Genomic DNA, 19242 nt, shown 5'->3' on the forward strand with positions numbered 1-19242 from the left:
TCAAAAGTACCAACCATATCCGACACAACCCCCTATTTCCCACTCTTACCTGCTCCGTGAAGAACAAGACCCGAAACCTACTTGGCCACAATGGAGGAAATAGAATGAAGAACCAAATAAAGAAGGTCCTGGAGAAGTCCCGTAATCCCAACACGAAAGGATTGACAACAGTTTGTGTCATGCTGCAGAGCGTCCAAAGAAGAAAACAGGAGAGCGTCCACAACAGTCACTCTTGTGTCCAAACGAAATCCTCGTGGTTCAGCAGAGCGTCCCAGGGTGCAGGTAAATGAGTCCGTGTATGGAAGTATGGAGGAGGGGGCAAAATAAACAAGGATAGAAGAAGTGAAGGAATGGAAATAAAAGAGAGGAAAATACAGGTAAGGAGCGGGTCCAAGTGGGAGCAGGAGGTACTTGACCAGGTTTCAGAAGCGATAACGCTGAGTTGCAGAGTTCTGGGGTAGCGGCATAACAGAACAGTAGGCGGTGGGAGTCCAGGTAACGTATGCTGGGTCAGGGATAACAGGAATCAATCCGAAGGAACCGAATACCGGAAATCAGGGGCAGTTCAAAATGGGCAGTCCGTAATAACAGGCCAAAGAGTCAAAACAGGTTCAAGAAACATGATTGCAGGAAACAGACACTACAAAACTGGCCGTAGAACTCAGTTAAGGAGCACCATTCCGTGTGTGCAGCAAGAATAAGTAGTACTCGCATACATATGTGAATGATGGTCCATGCGTATCACGTGACCGTAACGTCTGACTCGAGTACTAACACAGAATGCTGGATGCTGCAGTCCACACAGAACCACCGTGTTTTCGGCGTTGAGTCAGGCACCAAGCAATCTTCCAAGTGAATGGAGGGGCCATCGCAAGTCTTCGTGACTTTAGATAAGGTCGATTCACGACAGTACCCCTCCGCAAAGGGTAGCGCTCCCTGGAATCTCGCAGGCGTGTTTGCCAAAAGGAGCGCAAAAGTCGAGGGGCATGTAGGTTGATAGCCGGTTCCCAAGTCCTATCTTCCGGACCATAGCCTTTCCAATCGATCAAATATGAGCGCACCCCGTTCTTCACTTGGGTGTCCAAAATTGCGTTAACCTCGTATTCTTCTTCACCCTGCACTTTCAGTGGAGCTGGAGATACAGGGAGACGAGTGCCAGAAACATATGGACGGAGTAATGAAACATAAAACACAGGGTGTACACGCCAAGTGGAAGGGATTCGTAGACGCACGGCAGCTGGATTGATGCAATGCGAAACCTCATAGGGGACTAGATAGCATAGTAGAAGCTTCTTCTTGCCCCGAAGAGTAAGGTGTTTGGTTGATAACCATACCCAGTCACCTGGAGTGTAAACAGGGGCTGAAGAGCGATGTTTATCCGCTTGTTCCTTAGTGCGATGCTGGGCGGCTTGGAGGTGGCAAAGAACTGAGGTACGTATAGAGAGCAGTGAATCCCTCATTTTCTTAGCAGCAGGAACCCGGTCTAAAGATGGAAGGATGGCAGGAAGAGTCCTTGGGTGCAGGCCATACAAGGCGTAAAACGGAGAACACCCCACCGATGAATGTTGGGAATTGTTGTAGGCAAATTCAGCGATCCCCAACACAGACAACCAATCTGACTGATGTTGTAAACATAGACAGCGAAGGTACTGTTCCGTGGTAGCATTAGTATGCTCCGTCTGACCGTCTGTCTGTGGATGATATGCTGAAGACAGACGAGCATCGATGCCCAGAGCAGTGGTTAATGCACGCCAGAATCGTGACGTAAATTGCGATCCCCTATCGGATATCACCACTGTGGGAAGTCCAAAAAAGCAGACTATATTGTCGAAGAACAAAGAGGCCAATAGGGATGCAGATGGGATGCCAGGACACGGAATAAATCGAGCCATCTTGGTAAACTTGTCCACCACCACTAGGATTGCCGTCCTATCCTGAACCATGGGAAGATCCACTACAAAATCAAGCGTAACCATGTACCATGGGTGCGGAGGCAATGGCATATTTATCAGAAGACCGACTGGTTTACCTGGTTGGCGCTTGCATTGGGTACAGACGGCACACGTGGCAACATATAGATTGACTTCTTTTTTCATCCTGGGCCACCAACACCATCGACTTAATAATTCATGAGTTTTGGTCCGGCCTGGATGTGCTACCAGTTTGGAATCATGGGACCATTCAAGAGCCATTCTCCTTGACTTGTTGTCTGGCAAATACAAGAGGCCATGAACATAGGGAAGACCCGACACCAGTGTAGCCCCCAGTTCTTCAAGAGAGGAGACATGATCCTTGGCCCTTCGCCGGACCAGGTCCAATAGCGATGGAGAGGCTGCACAAACACAGACTACTGATCCAGTTGGCAAAATCTGTGTTACCGGTTTGTTGGGAGTACAATCAGTGCCAATCCGGGACAAAGCGTCTGCCTTCCCATGTAGGGGGCCAGGATGATAGGTTACAGTGAAATCGAACATTGTGAAGAAAAGGTGCCAGCGTATTTGTCGAGCATTGGTACACTTGGCCTGTGGCAGAGCTTGCAAGTTCCTATGATCAGTATAAACGGTAACCGGATGTTGGGCACCCAAGAGATGATGTCTCCATTCCTTAAACGTAGCCCGTATGGGCAAAAACTCTCTGTCCATTATTGTATAATTGCGTTCAGCAGGGGACAACTTCCGGGAGAAAAATGCCACAGGGTGCAACTGTTGCGTAGAAGGGCAGATTTGCGAAAGGATAGCTCCTACAGCAACAGCAGAGGTATCAGCTTCTACAATAAATGGGAGAGATGGGCTTGGATGTTGTAGAACAGGCGCTGTTGTAAAGGCCTCTTTCAAAGCTTGAAAGGCAAACTGTGCATCTGCGCTCCATCCAAAAGAAACGGTAGGGCTGGTAAGACGTGTAAGGGGAGCTACGATTTCTGAAAAGAAAACAATGAATCTGCGATAAAAGTTCGCAAAGCCCAAGAAGTATTGTAAGGCTTTTACAGAAGGTGGAACAGGCCACTCGAGCACTGCCTGGACTTTGGAAGCACACATATGGACTCCTTCTGCTGATATTTGGAACCCTAAGAATTCAACTGAGGATGCATGAAAAACGCACTTTTCCAGTTTTGCGTATAAGGAGTTTTCTCGTAAACGTTGCAAAACAGAGCAAACATGCTGGAAGTGTTGAGACAAATTATCAGAGAAAATCAAGATATCGTCCAGGTATACCACTACATAACAATCCAGCATGTCCCTGAAAATATCGTTGACAAAATGCTGGAAGGTGGCGGGGGCGTTACAAAGGGCATCACACAGTATTCATATAGACCGAACTTGGTTTTAAACACGGTCTTCCACTCGTCCCCCTTTCGCACCCTGACCAAATTGCAAGCCCCTCTTAAATCCAACTTGGTAAAAATGGTGGAGGAGGTCATTTTGTCGAGCAGTTCAGATATCAAAGGCAGTGGATACTGATTCTTTACAGTGATTTTGTTTAGAGCTCTATAGTCCACACAAGGACGTAAATCCCCCTCTTTTTTGGGCACAAAAAAGATGGGGGACGCTGCAGGAGAGCGAGATGGCCGGATATGCCCCAGCCGTAGGGCATTGTCTATGTATTCTCGTAGATGGTCCTCCTCTTTTTGTGTCAGGGAGTAAACCCTGCCATGTGGAATCACTGCCCCAGGGACTAAATCAATTGGGCAATCATAACTTCGATGCAGAGGAAGCTTTTCAGATAACTTCTTGTCAAAGACATCGACATACTGCCTGTATATCTCAGGTAAGTCCGGGGTAGGTGTTTGCGGCGTGGCATTAACCGAGGACACATTTGCGACAATAGCCAAGCAAGGCGAGAGCTCTGGAATAACGGAGAGTCTAGACATTGCTTGCGGCAATGTTCAGAAGAGAATTGCACTGTTTGCTCAAACCAATCAATAACAGGATTATGTGTTTGCAACCAAGAAAGGCCAAAAATAATCCCGAATTGTGGAGCTGAAATAAGGTCAAACATAATGTACTCCGAGTGACCTTCAGCAGTCGACATCCGAAGAGGCCCCGTCTGTTCCGTTATCTGACCTGATCTCCGACGAGAACCATCAATGGCATGTACTTCTTCCGGGATCTCTTTGATTATAATGGATAATCCATGGCGATTAGCCAGCTGGACGTCCATGTAATTCCCACTTGCACCAGAATCGATCATGACAAGGCTGGAAAATGCCTCCAAACCAGGAGCAGAAAAGGACATATGAAGGTATATGTGAGAGTGAGAACAACTGACCCCTGAGCCTTGTATCTGCTGACTCGTCCTGCAGGCTCAAGTTAAGGAAGAGTCTTGGTGTTTCCCGCCAATTTAGCTGGTCTTTTGGGACAGACACGAATGTAGTGACCTGCCTGGCCACAATAAAAACAAAGGTTGTGAAGCACGCGCCTTTCTTGTTCCGTCTTGGACAAAGGCCCTCTGATAGCCCCTATTTGCATGGGCTCTGCTTCACTTGAAGCGCTGGCAGTACCCGTGTCTGATTTGCCGGAGGTGCAGAGTTCCGGGTGACTGCGTTCTCCCCGTCTCTGCCGCTGTCTGGCATCAACTTGTAAGACTAGGTCTACCAGTTCTGAAAAAACAGACGGTACTGCTGGTACTACTGCTAGGGCATCTTTAAGTTCGTCGGAAAGGCCCTTATAAAAGACAGCGGCTTTTTTTTTGTTCTGGCCACAAGGTTTCAACCGCTAGCTGGTTAAAGCGAGCAAGATAGGTCACAAGGTCAGTTTTTCCCTGAGTGATAACCAGAAATTCAAGATCAGAGGCTTGCGCCTTGTGTCTCATGTCAAACTGTTACTCACCACTCCGAATAGGTCAAAAGATGCGGAGAACACGACCTTGGAGATGTTGGTAGTATAGAATTCCGAATTCAGCCTTCCATCCCAACTCCCCTGAGTGCAAGACTCAGGCTTCCTCAAAGAGGGGCTCTTTTCCACAATGTACCTCTCTGCTGTTTCAGTAGAACAGACAGAGATGTCAATTGAATAAAAGAGCGGGGAGAACACACACCGCCAATACCAATGCTGTAAAAGAATACAAGATATTAGACAGGGTTGATGTGTTGATGTTATAAACAAGTGATTAGAACAGTAAATGATTGAACAACTACCTATATGAATATTGGAGTGGAATTGCGTTTCCCCGGGATTATCTACAAAGAATAACACGAATGAGTGGAATAAATCTAAATCAGTATTGTTTCCCACTTTAGCTATAGTATTGATAAAAACTGACCTGAGTAAAGAATATTGGAGTAGGAGGAGTCCAGGATAAGAAGTTCAGAATTCTGGAGACAACGACAGGAGAAAATAACAAACAGGGAAGTTAGTATAGGAAAGTAACCCCGGACGGCACGAGGGACGCTTTAGGGTCGGGTTGGTGCAAATCAGGAAAGCGTTCATATGCACTGAAGAATAATCTCACAGGAAAGTCACTCAATGTCCCAGAATCCAACAGAAAACAATGTCCATGAAAGACAATAGCTATGTACCTGAGTACACAATTATGGTTGAGTAATTGTTGAGATGATCCGGATGAAAAAACAGCCAAAATTGATGTGTAGAGCGGCAACCAGGAAAGAACCGCAAGACACTGAAGAGAGCCGTATCCAGAAGCGTTCGAAGTCCAACAACCAGACGATCACAACAAGAACAAGGGAGAAGACGAAGCAATCCAATTTCAGGCAGAAGGTCAAAACCAGGAGTTCAGATAAGGGTTCGTGTAGGGATACACGAAGAAGAAACGGATGAAACCGCGTGTAGCTGGTAACGCTAATTAGCAGCAACAAGCCCCTTGGAAGACGGTGGTTTTATAGTCGTCGTAAGAGGGGCGTGGCTTGCTGTACGTCTTCCACATACAAGGCGTGTCAGGTGACCTGGAGTGCGTCGACGTTTGTACAGACGCCATGGTAGCTTGTACCTGGACCATAGAGGAGCCTGTAACGAAGATGAATTCTGCAAGAATGCCGACGGGGAAGTCTGAAGTGTAACACAAACACTGCATCCATAGCTTGGATGAGAGTGTCAAAGTTATACAACACCGGGTCGTCCCCCTCTAAAAGAGGGTAAGCCCAGGCAGCTGCCGTCCCACCCAAATGGGACAGAACAAAGGCAGCTTTTGTTGCGGCATCTGGAAATGCCAGGGGTCGGCAAAGAAAATGCAAACGGCACTGATTTACGAAAGTGCGATACGTTTTAGGGTCCCTCATAAAATGTTCTGGTGGAGCAAGAGGAAAAGGCCTGGGCAATACCATTGGGGATGGAGCAGGAGGGACAACTGGGGTTGTCGGGGGGCCTGCAACTGCTGCAGCCTCACCAAATTCCTCATCAGGAGGTAACGGTTGTACAAAGCTCTGTAATACGTCCATATGTTGGTTTAAAGTCATATGGGCCGATGCCATATCTGCACGCAAGGCTGACAAGGCTTGCATGAGTGCCTGTACTGGATCTGGCCCCAGATCCATTTCACAGGATGATAATAGGCTCCTTAATCTGTCAAAACCAGACAATCTTTGTCACAACCCCCTCTTTGCCTGAAGCCAATTTGCAACCAAACTTTCCTCACAAGAGCACAGTCTGTAGGAGTATGAGAAAGCACCTAACAGACTAGGGGCTTGAGTGAAAAGGCAGGAGCAGCAGCAGCAGAGCTAGAGGAAACAACAATAACAGCTGTTTACTACTTTGATCAAAAGTACCAACTTTATCCGACACCACCCCCTATTTCCCACTCTTACCTGCTCCGTGAAGAACAAGACCCGAAACCTACTTTGCCACAATGGAGGAAATGGAATGAAGAACCAAATAAAGAAGGTCCAGGAGAAGTCCCGTAATCCCAACATGAAAGGATTGACAACAGTTTGTGTCGTACTGCAGAGCGTCCAAAGAAGAAAACAGGAGAGCGTCCACAACAGTCATTCTTTTGTCCAAACGAAATCCTCGTGGTTCAGCAGAGCGTCCCAGGGTGCAGGTAAATGAGTCCGTGTATGGAGGTATGGAGGAGGGGGCAAAATAAACAAGGATATAAGAAGTAAAGGAATGGAAATAAAAGAGAGGAAAATACAGGTAAGGAGCGGGTCCAAGTGGGAGCAGGAGGTGCTTGACCAGGTTTCAGAAGCGATAACGCTGAGTTGCAGAGTTCCGGGGTAGCGGCGTAACAGAACAGTAGGTGGTAGGAGTCCAGATAACGTATGCCGGGTCAGGGATAACAGGAATCAATCCGAAGGAACCGAATACCAGAAATCAGGGGCAGTTCAAAAGGGGCAGTCTGTAATAACAGGCCAAAGAGTCAAAACAGGTTCAAGAAACAAGATTGTAGGAAACAGACACTACAAAACTGGCCGTAGAACTCAGTTAAGGAGCACCATTCCGTGTGCGAAGCAAGAATAAGTAGTACTCGCATACAGACGTGAATGATGGTCCGTGCGTATCACGTTGTAACGCTCACCTGACTCCCACGGGAGCGCTGGCCTGGTTCGCGCTGCTGTGACCTCGTCTAAGGTGATGCACAGGGTTCGGAAAACGGACTGGACCGGGCCCCAGATCTGGCTTGTCTGACTCGCAGAAGTATCCTTCTGTAGGTGAGAATATGGGGTTAACTGTCTGCGGGGTAATGCAATCGGCCTCCCACTTACCCCTCTCTCCCTCCTCAAAACCCTTCTGTGCTTCCCCGTAGCGTCTCACCTTAGGGTCTGGAAGGACGAGCTCTCCATCCTGCTTCTGATGCAGGGGCGCGTTGGTATCCAGTTACGTCACTGGATTTTCGGATGGGTGAGAACCAAACTTGCTTGGCTTCCAGGTAAGTTTTCTATAAGTGGTTCCCCTTGTGTCCATGCATTAATGTTCTAATGCTAGTGTATTTTTCCCCATAGGGGCCGGGGTACGGAATGCTGGGGAACAGGCACCGACCCGAGGTGAGCGGTGAAATCCTTGTGGAAATCAGGTAAGTCTTTAATGAGTGTTTTGGTAATGTCTTTTCATTCACTCATTAACGCTGATGTCTTTTTCCCCTTAGGGGCCGGGGTCCGAAAATGCCTGGATGCGGCGCGGACCCGAAATGAAAAGGGAATGACCCAACAGGTAAGTCTTGACATGGAGTTTTAGCTTCCCTTTTCCCTTCTTTCTCTCACCTTTGTTCTTGTCTTTTTCTCCCTAGGCGCGGGGGCGCGACTGCGAATCCGGATGGTCGCTGCTGAACATGGAGGCGCCCTGTAAAGGTGAGTAGAATGCGGCGCTGCAGCGATCGATGCGATGTGCTTTTAAAAATAAATGTCTTCCTTTTCAGGATTGTCGGCGAAATGTCTCTGGGATGCAGATTTAGCAGGTGAGGCCTTTTCCTTCTTCTGTTCTCTTGTTCCCTTCCTTTGCAGGTGATTCAGAATGCTGGCAGGTGTGGCAGAAGTCAAGATGCAGGAGCAGACACGGTGAGCGTCCAGCTGCTAGATGCAGAACAACGCGAAGCACGTGTGGCTGATCGGGTGGGGTTTAAATAGCCTTGGAAGAAGTTCCTAGAATGTGTCCTTCCTCCAATCAGGTATGTATCCTTCCCCGACCACGCCCGGGTGGTAAATGAGTCCCACAGGTAAAGTAGTTCCTTTCAGGCCTCAAGGAGGCCGGGGTTCTGCAGCATGGTCTGCATCAGGTAAGCGCACCCAAACATTTTCATAATGAGCCTGGCGCCTATGGTGCCAGGACTGACGTTTTCTATGAGCCTGGCGCCATAGGCGCCAGGACGCTGTCCAAAGGGCCCCTATAAGGGGTTGCTGGGACCTTCCCCGGGGACTTGATGTCCGCTTTCGGGGATGCAGGGCCTGAGCCGGCTCCCCGGGAGCGGGCATTGTGACAGCACTCCCCCCCAAGGCCCCTCCCAAGGTTGTTCCCTCCGGGGGTTTTGGTTTGTTTGGGAAGAGTCGGTGGAATTTCCTGACTAATCGAGGTGCATGCACATGGTCACTGGGTTCCCACGACCTCTCCTGAGGTCCGTACCCCTTCCAATCAATTAGGTAGAAAAGCTTTGACCTAAACATTTTTGAATCTAAAATGTTCTTCACTTCGAATTAGGGTTCCCCATCTATTTGAATAGGTTCTGGAGGTTTGAGTAGTCGGGTTCCGGGGACCACTGGTTTCAGAAGTGACACATGAAAAACAGGGTGAATTCGCATATTAGCTGGTAAATCAAGTTTAACCTCTACTGGGTTAATTATTGCCGTAATAGAATAAGGTCCCAGATATTTTGGGTTAAAAGTTTGAGGCCCTTTGAGCGGTAAATGTCTGGTAGCTAACCACACTTGATCCCCAATCTGATACGGAGGTGCTTCACTCCGATGTAAGTCAGCATTCTCCTTGTATTTTCTCTTGGCTTGTTGTAAATGCGTGGTTGCCTCTTTGAAGGCTCGGGTAATGGTAGAATGCAGATGTTCTACTGCGGGCACTCCGAGGTTCTGAGGTGAGTCGAGGTTTGAGGTTCGAGGGTGATGTCCAAACAAGGTATAAAAAGGACTATGGCCAGTTCCAGAGTGTACAGAATTATTATATGCATATTCGGCTATCCAAAGAATGTCTTTCCAGTTGCTTTCAGATTGCTGTAACATACACCGTAAGTACTGCTCAAGGGTCTGATTTGTCCTCTCGGTCTGACCATCGGTCTGAGGGTGGTGACTGGTCGATAATCTTACGTTGATTTGTACCCTTTGCGCCAGAAGTGGGAAATGAATTATATAGATGGGAATCCATGTAGCGAACAATATTTTCGAGGAATTCTTTGGCTAGGACAGAAGCTGAAGGTAAACCTTTCAAAGGAATGAAGTGGGCCATTTTGGAAAACAAATCCACAATTACCGGAATGGTATTGTATCCCGAACAAGGAGGCAAGTCTGTAATAAAATCCATTGATAGGGTGTGCCAGGGTGCTGGCGGTATGTCTAGAGGTTGAAGGAGACCGGCTGGTCTTTTCTTTTGACCTTTATTTTGGGCGCAAACACCACAGGACATCACAAAAGATTTAACATCTTTTCGCCAAGAGGGCCACCAGAATTGTCGTTTCACCTTTTCCATTGTCTTGGCAATACCGGGGTGTCCCTCTATTAATGTATCATGATAACCTGAAATATCTAGTTCGTGTAAATCCTTGTGCGGCAGGAATAAGCGTCCTTGGTAATAAGGTAAACCATTATCTATGGTAAAGTCTGATCCCTTTTGTATCTAATCCTGTAGGACTGTAGGGTCCAGGAGTTGTTTCACTCTGACTTGAATGTCTTCAAGCGTCTGTAACGAAGTCATGCCTAGAATTCTCTGTTCGGGAATTATTGGTACTGGTTCTGAGTTTGTATCAGATTCTCCCATTCCAATTCGGGATAAGGCGTCTGCTTTGCCGTTCTTGCAGCCAGGTCGATAGGTAATCACGAAATCAAATTCAGCGAAAAACAAAGCCCATCGGAGCTGCCGTGATGACTGAGCCTTGGCGGTTTTCAAATACTGTAAATTCCGGTGATCAGTGATCACTGTGATGGTATGTCGAGCACCAAGCAGGTAATGCCGCCAGGCTTTAAAAAGCGGACTTTATGGCTAACAGTTCTTTGTCAGTGATTGCGTAATTAATCTCTGGTGCCGAGAATTTTCTGGACCAAAATGCTACGGGATGCAGTTGGTTGGTTTCAGGATCTCTTTGAGACAGAACTGCTCCCATGGCTAGGCTGGATGCGTCAGTTTCGACGACATACGGGAGATCTGGACGTGGGTGTTTCAATATAGGTGCGGAGGTAAACTTAGTTTTTAAATCCTGGAAGGCCTGCTCGGCTTCTTCAGACCATTCAAAACGTTTATTTTTCCTCAAGAGTGCAATAATGGGTTGTACTTTGCGTGAAAATTCCGGGATAAACCTGCGATAGAAATTGGCAAAGCCAAGCATGCTTTGAACCCCTTTTACAGAGCTAGGTGACGGCCATTTGAGGATGGCATCCACTTTTCTTGAGTCCATTCGGACTCCTTTGGGTGTCAGGATGAAACCGAGAAACTCAACTTCTGTGGTATGGAAAACGCATTTCTCCAGTTTAGCAAATAGTTTTGTTGGCACAGTTTTTCCAGAACTGCCCTAACGTGTTTTCTGTGATCAGATTCCGAAGAGGAGTACACTAGAATGTCATCGATATAGACGACAACACAAACATCGATGAGTTCCCGAAGGACATCATTCATGAAGAATTGGAAGGCAGCAGGCGCATTGCACAACCCAAAAGGCATTACCTGGTATTCGAATAATCCACATTTTGTACGGAAGGCTGTTTTCCATTTGTCGCCTTCTTTTACTCGCACCAGATGATATGCCCCCCGGAGATCTAACTTGGTGTATATGCAAGCATCCTTCACCTGGTCAAGGAGTTCAGGAATCAGAGACAGAGGATAACGGTTTTTAACCGTTATCTGGTTCAATGCGCGGTAATCGATACAAGTTCTAAGGTCGCCTTCTTTTTTAGGCACGAAGAACAAAGCCGAGGATGCCGGGGACTTTGACGGGTGAATAAAACCATTGGCGAGGTATTGATCCAAATATTGTCTCAAATGCAGGTTCTCAGGTTCGGTAAGGGCATAAATCCTGCTACAAGGGGGTTGTGCACCGGGCACCAGATCAATTTGGCAATCGTACGATCGGTGAGGAGGTAACGTGTTGGCCTGTTCCTTTTGGAAGACGTCCTGAAAGTCCTGTTATTCCGGAGGTAATTGCATGGAGGCAGAGGTTACAGATGCTAGATTAATCTTCAGGTTTTCTGGGTAGCTTGTTTGTGCACAATCCGGGAAGGTTATTCTCTTAGCTCGCCAATCAATTCGAGGATTATGTGTCTCGAACCAAGGAATTCCAAGAATAACCTGAAACTGTGGAGCTTTGATTACATCAAACACAACTGCCTCCCGATGGCCGTCAGGACCAATAAGAGTCACCCCAGTAGTGGAATGTGTTACCGGTCCAGAGGCAATTTCAGTTCCATCGACTGTGGTGATGACATCTTTGCTGGTTTTAGGACGGAGAGGGAGGTTAATCCTAGAGGCCAATTCACGATCCACATAGTTTCCAATAGCCCCACTATCGATGTATACCTTTATTGCATGCAACCGCTTAGGCTTTTCTGGATCTACGAGAACCATTGGCACAATGAAATGCGAGGTCTGAGAGTTAGTTTTCAAGCTCGGCAAGCGGACCCCTATGCTTGTCGGGCTGAGTCTTTTCCCGAAACAGAGTCTTCATTGTTTTTATCAGCGGCTCCTATCGCTTTTCGGGGCGTTTTTGCCGGGCAACAGGGTAGAGGAGTTTGTCCAGCTTGACCTTGCAAAAGTTGTCTGGCCAGGTCATCAGTTCTTTCCTTTGATATTATTAATTCCCTCTTGAGGGCATTAGTCTCTTGACGAGCGGCATGTACTTCGGCCCGTAATTCCCCCAGTAATTGGGCCAACTGATCAGTCTCATAAGTTTCCATAGCGCCTGGGTGGGAATTTATAGGAAGGCTTCGCGTTCTGTAACGCTCACCTGACTCCCACGGGGCGCTGGCCTGGTTCGCGCTGCTGTGACCTCGTCTAAGGTGATGCGCAGGGTTCGGAAAACGGACTGGACCGGGCCCCAGATCTGGCTTGTCTGACTCGCAGAAGTATCCTTCTGTAGGTGAGAATATGGGGTTAACTGTCTGCGGGGTAATGCAATCGGCCTCCCACTTACCCCTCTCTCCCTCCTCAAAATCCTTCTGTGCTTCCCCGTAGCGTCTCACCTTAGGGTCTGGAAGGACAAGCTCTCCATCCTGCTTCTGATGCAGGGGCGCGTTGGTATCCAGTTACGTCACTGGATTTTCGGATGGGTGAGAACCAAACTTGCTTGGCTTCCAGGTAAGTTTTCTATAAGTGGTTCCCCTTGTGTCCATGCATTAATGTTCTAATGCTAGTGTCTTTTTCCCCATAGGGGCGGGGGTACAGAATGACGGGGAAAAGGCACCGACCCGAGGTGAGCGGTGAAATCCTTGTGGAAATCAGGTAAGTCTTTAATGAGTGTTTTGGTAATGTCTTTTCATTCACTCATTAACGCTGATGTCTTTTTCCCCTTAGGGGCCGGGGTCCGAAAATGCCTGGATGCGGCGCGGACCCGAAATGAAAAGGGAATGACCCAACAGGTAAGTCTTGACATGGAGTTTTAGCTTCCCTTTTCCCTTCTTTCTCTCACCTTTGTTCTTGTCTTTTTCTCCCTAGGCGCGGGGGCGCGACTGCGAATCCGGATGGTCGCTGCTGAACATGGAGGCGCCCTGTAAAGGTGAGTAGAATGCGGCGCTGCAGCGATCGATGCGATGTGCTTTTAAAAATAAATGTCTTCCTTTTCAGGATTGTCGGCGAAATGTCTCTGGGATGCAGATTTAGCAGGTGAGGCCTTTTCCTTCTTCTGTTCTCTTGTTCCCTTCCTTTGCAGGTGATTCAGGATGCTGGCAGGTGTGGCAGAAGTCAAGATGCAGGAGCAGACATGGTGAGCGTCCAGCTGCTAGATGCAGAACAACGCGAAGCACGTGTGGCTGATCGGGTGTGGTTTAAATAGCCTTGGAAGAAGTTCCTAGAATGTGTCCTTCCTCCAATCAGGTATGTATCCTTCCCTGACCACGCCCGGGTGGTAAATGAGTCCCACAGGTAAAGTAGTTCCTTTCAGGCCTCAAGGAGGCCGGGGTTCTGCAGCATGGTCTGCATCAGGTAAGTGCACCCAAACACTTTCATAATGAGCCTGGCGCCTATGGCGCCAGGACTGACGTTTTCTATGAGCCTGGCGCCATAGGCGCCAGGACGCTGTCCAAAGGGCCCCTATAAGGGGTTGCTGGGACCTTCCCCGGGGACTTGATGTCCGCTTTCGGGGATGCAGGGCCTGAGCCGGCTCCCCGGGAGCGGGCATCGTGACACACGTGATCGTAACGTCTGACTCGAGTACTAACATGGAATGCTGGATGCTGCAGCCCACACAGAACCGCTGTGTTTTCGGCCATTGGGCCAGGCGCCAAGGAATCTTCCAAGTGATTGGAGGGGCCATCGCAAGTCTTCGTGACTTTAGATAAGGTCGATTCACGACAAGGAAATAGAAGGGTACTCCCCGACCTTGCATCCACTGGAAATCCTCCTGGGTACTCCTATGCCGGAGACAGAACAGCCTGCATTCCCGAGGGTCATTGGGGCCATGTTGAGGGCAGGGAGGCTGGCACTAGCTCAAAAATTGAAAAATTTCCTAGCTCCATCCAAGGAGGAATGGCTTTGTAAACTTAGGTCGATCTTCACCTATGAAAAACTCACTGCGATAACAAATGACACCATGTTGGATTTTGTACAGGAATGGACCGCAGTGCTTCTTAATGACGATTGCATCTCTAGGGGCCTCATTACGACCCTGGCGGTAAGGGGTTTACGCCAGCGTTAGCTGCGCCGACCCCTTACCGCCAATTACGAGGTCCCCTAGCGCCATGGTGCTTTTAACACCTGCTTTTAGCAGGTGTTAAAATCCATGGCGCTAAGGGACCATGGAGTTAATTACGCCACCGTAATTTACGGTGGCGTAATTAACGCCTTCCCCACTCCCATTATGCCCTATGGGGCAAAAATGGGAATGGGGAAGGGTAAATGGGGATTGGGGACTTACCGCCCCGCCAAGGTCGGAATGGGGCGGTAAGTCCGCCAACCACCATGGCGTAAACGTAGTTTACTTCTGCATGCCATACCCAAAGCCTCTCACTCATGTGGCCACAGTCCACGTGACCAGAAAGACTGCCTTACTTCCGCATACCAAGACCAATGCTCTCCGCTCTCTTAACATGGCCGCGCTCCACGTGACCAGTAAGACACGCACACGGAATACGTCCGTGAGTCAGTTGACCAGAGCCTACGGATCACGTGTCTGAGAAGGAAACGAAGCACCAGTATTTAAACGGCCGCATCGGTACACCCGATGCTTCACAGCTGTTAAATTGGACACTGTTAGGTGCTACGTATTCTGAATTCTTGATTGCCTGGATACCGACCTTGGACTGCCTTAGGGATTTGCTCTTGGATCTTCCTGATTTTGACTTCTGGTATTATCGGATTACCTGTCACAGATTACCGACTGTATATTGGACTTCTGCTTGCTCAACCCCTCGGCACCACGCTTCTTGGTTTCCTTGTCCAGGACTTTGATATCAGGTGGGCCCGGTCCATGAAAATAACACCTGACCTACCGGCACACATCTCCTGCTGGGAGGGCCCTTGGTGGGTCCCGGAACCCCTTTCATAGGTAGAAAGGATTACTTTACCGCCTCATTGGGTAAGACCGTTCCATTTGTTTCTGTTTGGCCAATTGTTGTTGTTAGGCTCATAACTTAACCAGTGCTTTCTTTGCACTGGTCCGGGGTTCTGAGAGTCTGCGGTTCCGGAAGAAGATATCCCACCTGTGGCCTTAAAGGTTGTACAGGGAGTGTTTTTGATTCGCCCTGTGCGGCACTTGTGGACAGAGGACTCTTCTGACTACACGACAGTCAAGACACAACAGGTTACCATTGACTTGTTCACTCATATGGCTCATTTTACAACCCTGTGTAACCCTGTGTAAGCTACCATCCTCGTCTGAACTTGCTGGAATCTTTCTGGAACACATATTCTGTCTGCATGGACTCCCTTCCAAGATCTTATCTGATCGAGGACCTCAATACGTCTCACAATTCTGGAAACATCTCTGTCGCATTTTGGGAATCCAACGCGCCCTCTCATCAGGTTATCATCCCTTAACCAACGGGGCCACATAACATGCTAATCAGACCCTGGAACAGTATCTTCAATGTTTCGCCACCAAGGTTCAGGATAACTGGTCGCTCCTGATACCTGTGGCTGAATTCGCCTACAACAATTCCGATCATTCAGCACTTAAGACCAGTCCCTTTTATTGTACCCAAGGTTTCCATCCATCGGTTCTACCCTCTGCTCTCCCTCATCCCACACCGGTACCTACTGTCGACTCCTGGATCGAAATCCTCATCAACGTTCACCAGGAGGCCAAAGAAAACTTAGAGAAGACCAGAACACAGACTAAGAGGTATGCAGATTCCAAAAGAAGACCAGGGCCTTCTTATGCAATTGGTGATCAAGTCTGGTTGTCCTCGAAATTACTACCCCGACATCTACGGCCAAACAAATTAGCCCCTCGGTACTATGGTCCATTTCCCATGAAGGAAATTATAAATCCAGTCTCATACCGGATCAAACTACAAGACTCCTGGAAGAAAATTCACCCAGTTTTTCACACATCCTTATTAAAACCCTACATCCAATCTTCCCGGAAATCCTGTAGACCCCCTCCTCTGCTGGTCGACAACCAACTGGAATATGAAGTGTCCTGAATATGTGACTACAGGTATAAAGGGGGTCAGCTCCAATACCTGGTTGAATGGAAGGGATATCCTTCTAGTGAAAGAACCTCGGAACCACTTTCTAATCTCAAGACCCCTTGACTGCTCAGAAAATGTCACCTCATACACCCGGGCAAACCTGGAGGAACTAGTCTTCGGAGGAGGCATGCTGTCATGACCTACAGAACGTGCCCCTTTTGGACTCCCTGGTCCTTGTCTCAATTGGGCTTACACTCCCTGGTACTCCCAACATGGCCGTCCAGCGTGAAACACCTTTCATCGCTCTACACGTTGGACGTAGCGTGCTCTATTAATAGACCACGCCCCCCGCGGCTCCGCGCGTATCAATGCTATTGCAAAGTAGCGACCAGACGTGTGCTCTGTAGCTCACGATATTGTTTTCCTGATTCTGTCCCTACTAACTCCATTCCTAGTCCCTCTCCTTTCTTTCTTACTTCCTGGACTTGTGTGCTGTGTAGTGCACTTTCTTAATTTCCCGGACTCCTGGATCATTGCATCCCGGAACGTTGAACGCACGCTGGAGTCAGAAGAGGCTCGTGCAGCTTTATTCAAGACCCGATCCGTCCGCAAGAAGGCATCGACCAAGAAATCAAGGCAAAGATCGGACTCAGGTGAGAAGGGGGAACTCCTTGACAGGTAGATAGAGATGGCAGCATACACCCCATAGCCTTCGCCAGCCGCGCATTTACCAAGACAGAGCAGAATTATGCACATATCGAAAAGGAGGCACCAGCAATCCTCTGTGGCTGCAGCCACTTCAAAGTATTGTTTGTACATTTGCAGTCTCAAATACAATTGATAGCGAATTGGTCCTTGGTTGACAGTGTTTTTATTTTGGTAAAGGTAATTTGGGTGCTGCTTGGTGGTGACTAGTAACACTCAGACTGCCGAGTGTGTCACAATTTATGAAGAACAGAATTTTCAAGTCACCTTCTAGCGCACCTGAAGTTAACGCTAAGTATAGGTTAAATGATGTTCCAAAAATCATGTTTGTTGTATCATGAGGCTTTTTTATTCCAAAAATGATCCTCCAAAAATTGTTCTTAAATAGTAGTGCCCTCTACACTTGTTTCACCAAATCTATTGGCTCATCAGGAGGGATTTATGACAGAAAATTCAATTCAAATTCATTGATTAGATATAAACATGCCTAATGGTTAAATATTCGCATTCATTTAGAAAGCTTGGCCCATGTTTAGATTCCAAATTAGTTTGAAAATGGAGTGGTCTTGGTAACGTGTGTGTTTGGGGTTTCCCATGTGCTGGTTAACCCACTCAAAGACTATGACAAAGATCACAAGCCTATGTCATGATACCCTTCATTCAGGACACCGTGGGATCACCAACACCCTCCGTCTAATACAAAGACAGTTTTGGTAGCCGAAGATGAAGGATGATGTCCAGGATTATATCCAAACATGTGCAGTCTGCATTCAAAACAAGCATGATAACAAGAAACCGGCAGGTCTCCTGCTTCAACCAGCGCTGCCAACAAGAACTTGGGAATTCATTGCCACGGACTTTATTGTGGAACTACCACCTTCCAGGGGATACACAACTATCATGGTTACCATTGACTTGTTTACCCACAAGGCTCATTTCACACCTTTATATAAATTACCATCTTCATCTGAACCTGCTGGAATCTTCCTGGAACACATATTCCGACTCCACGGACTACCCTCCAAGGTTATATCTGACAGAGGACCCCAGTACATATCCCAGTTCTGGAAACAATTATGTCGTATACTGGGAATCCAACGTGCCTTTTCCTCAGGCTATCACCCACAGACCAATGGAGCTACTGATCGCGTAAACCAAACTCTAGAACAATATCTTTGCTGTTTCGCCACCAAGGTCCAGGACGATTGGTCACTCTTAATACCTTTGGCTGAGTTTGTCTACAACAATTCGGATCACTCGGCTATCAGAACCAGTCCTTTCTTCTGTAGTCAAGGATTCCATCCTTCGGTTCTACCATCCATTCTCCCACACCCTACCCCAGTTCCTATAGTTGACTCCTGGATGGAAACCCTCATTAACAAACACAAAGAAGCAAAAGAACACCTAGAAAAGGCCCGCAGAAACATTAAACATCATGCTGACTCCAAAAGAAGACCAGGACCGTCGTACTCAATAGGTAATAAGGTCTGGTTGTCTTCGAAACTTCTACCTCAACACCTACGACCAAACAAACTGGCTCCCCGGTATTACGGTCCTTTTTCCATAAAGGAAGTCATTAACCCAGTAGCCTTTCGACTTAGACTACCAGAATCTTGGAAGAGGATCCACCCGGTCTTTCACACTTCTCTGTTGAAACCATACATCCAGTCCTCTCGAACTGCTCCAAGATCTACCCCTGTGATTGTCAATGATCAGCTTGAATATGAGGTTTCCAGAATATGTGACTCCAGGTACAGACATGGTCAGTTACAGTATCTGGTTGAGTGGAAAGGGTACCCTCCCAGTGAACGCACCTGGGAACCAGTCTCAAATATAAATGCCCCAGGCTGCTCCGAAGATACCACCTTATACATCTGGGTAAACCCGGAAGAGCTGGGTTTCGGAGGAGGCATGCTGTCATGAACCACCGTTCGCGTCCCTTCTGGACTTCGTGGTCCCTGACCCATAGGGGACTGAACTCAGTAGTACTCCCAACATGGCCGATGAACGCGGAACGCTGTTTGCCAGTCTCTGCATTGTACGTTCTACGTTCTACAAAGCAGACACGCCCCCGTGGCCCTGCATGTCTCAATGCTACCGCTTGCAGTAGTCAGATGTGTGTTACCGGAGCTCGTTCAGCGATTATCTCTGATTCCTGG

Source organism: Ambystoma mexicanum, chromosome 14, assembly GCF_040938575.1.
Source record: "Ambystoma mexicanum isolate Mex_15411 chromosome 14, UKY_AmexF1_1, whole genome shotgun sequence".
Taxonomy (NCBI): domain Eukaryota; kingdom Metazoa; phylum Chordata; class Amphibia; order Caudata; family Ambystomatidae; genus Ambystoma; species Ambystoma mexicanum.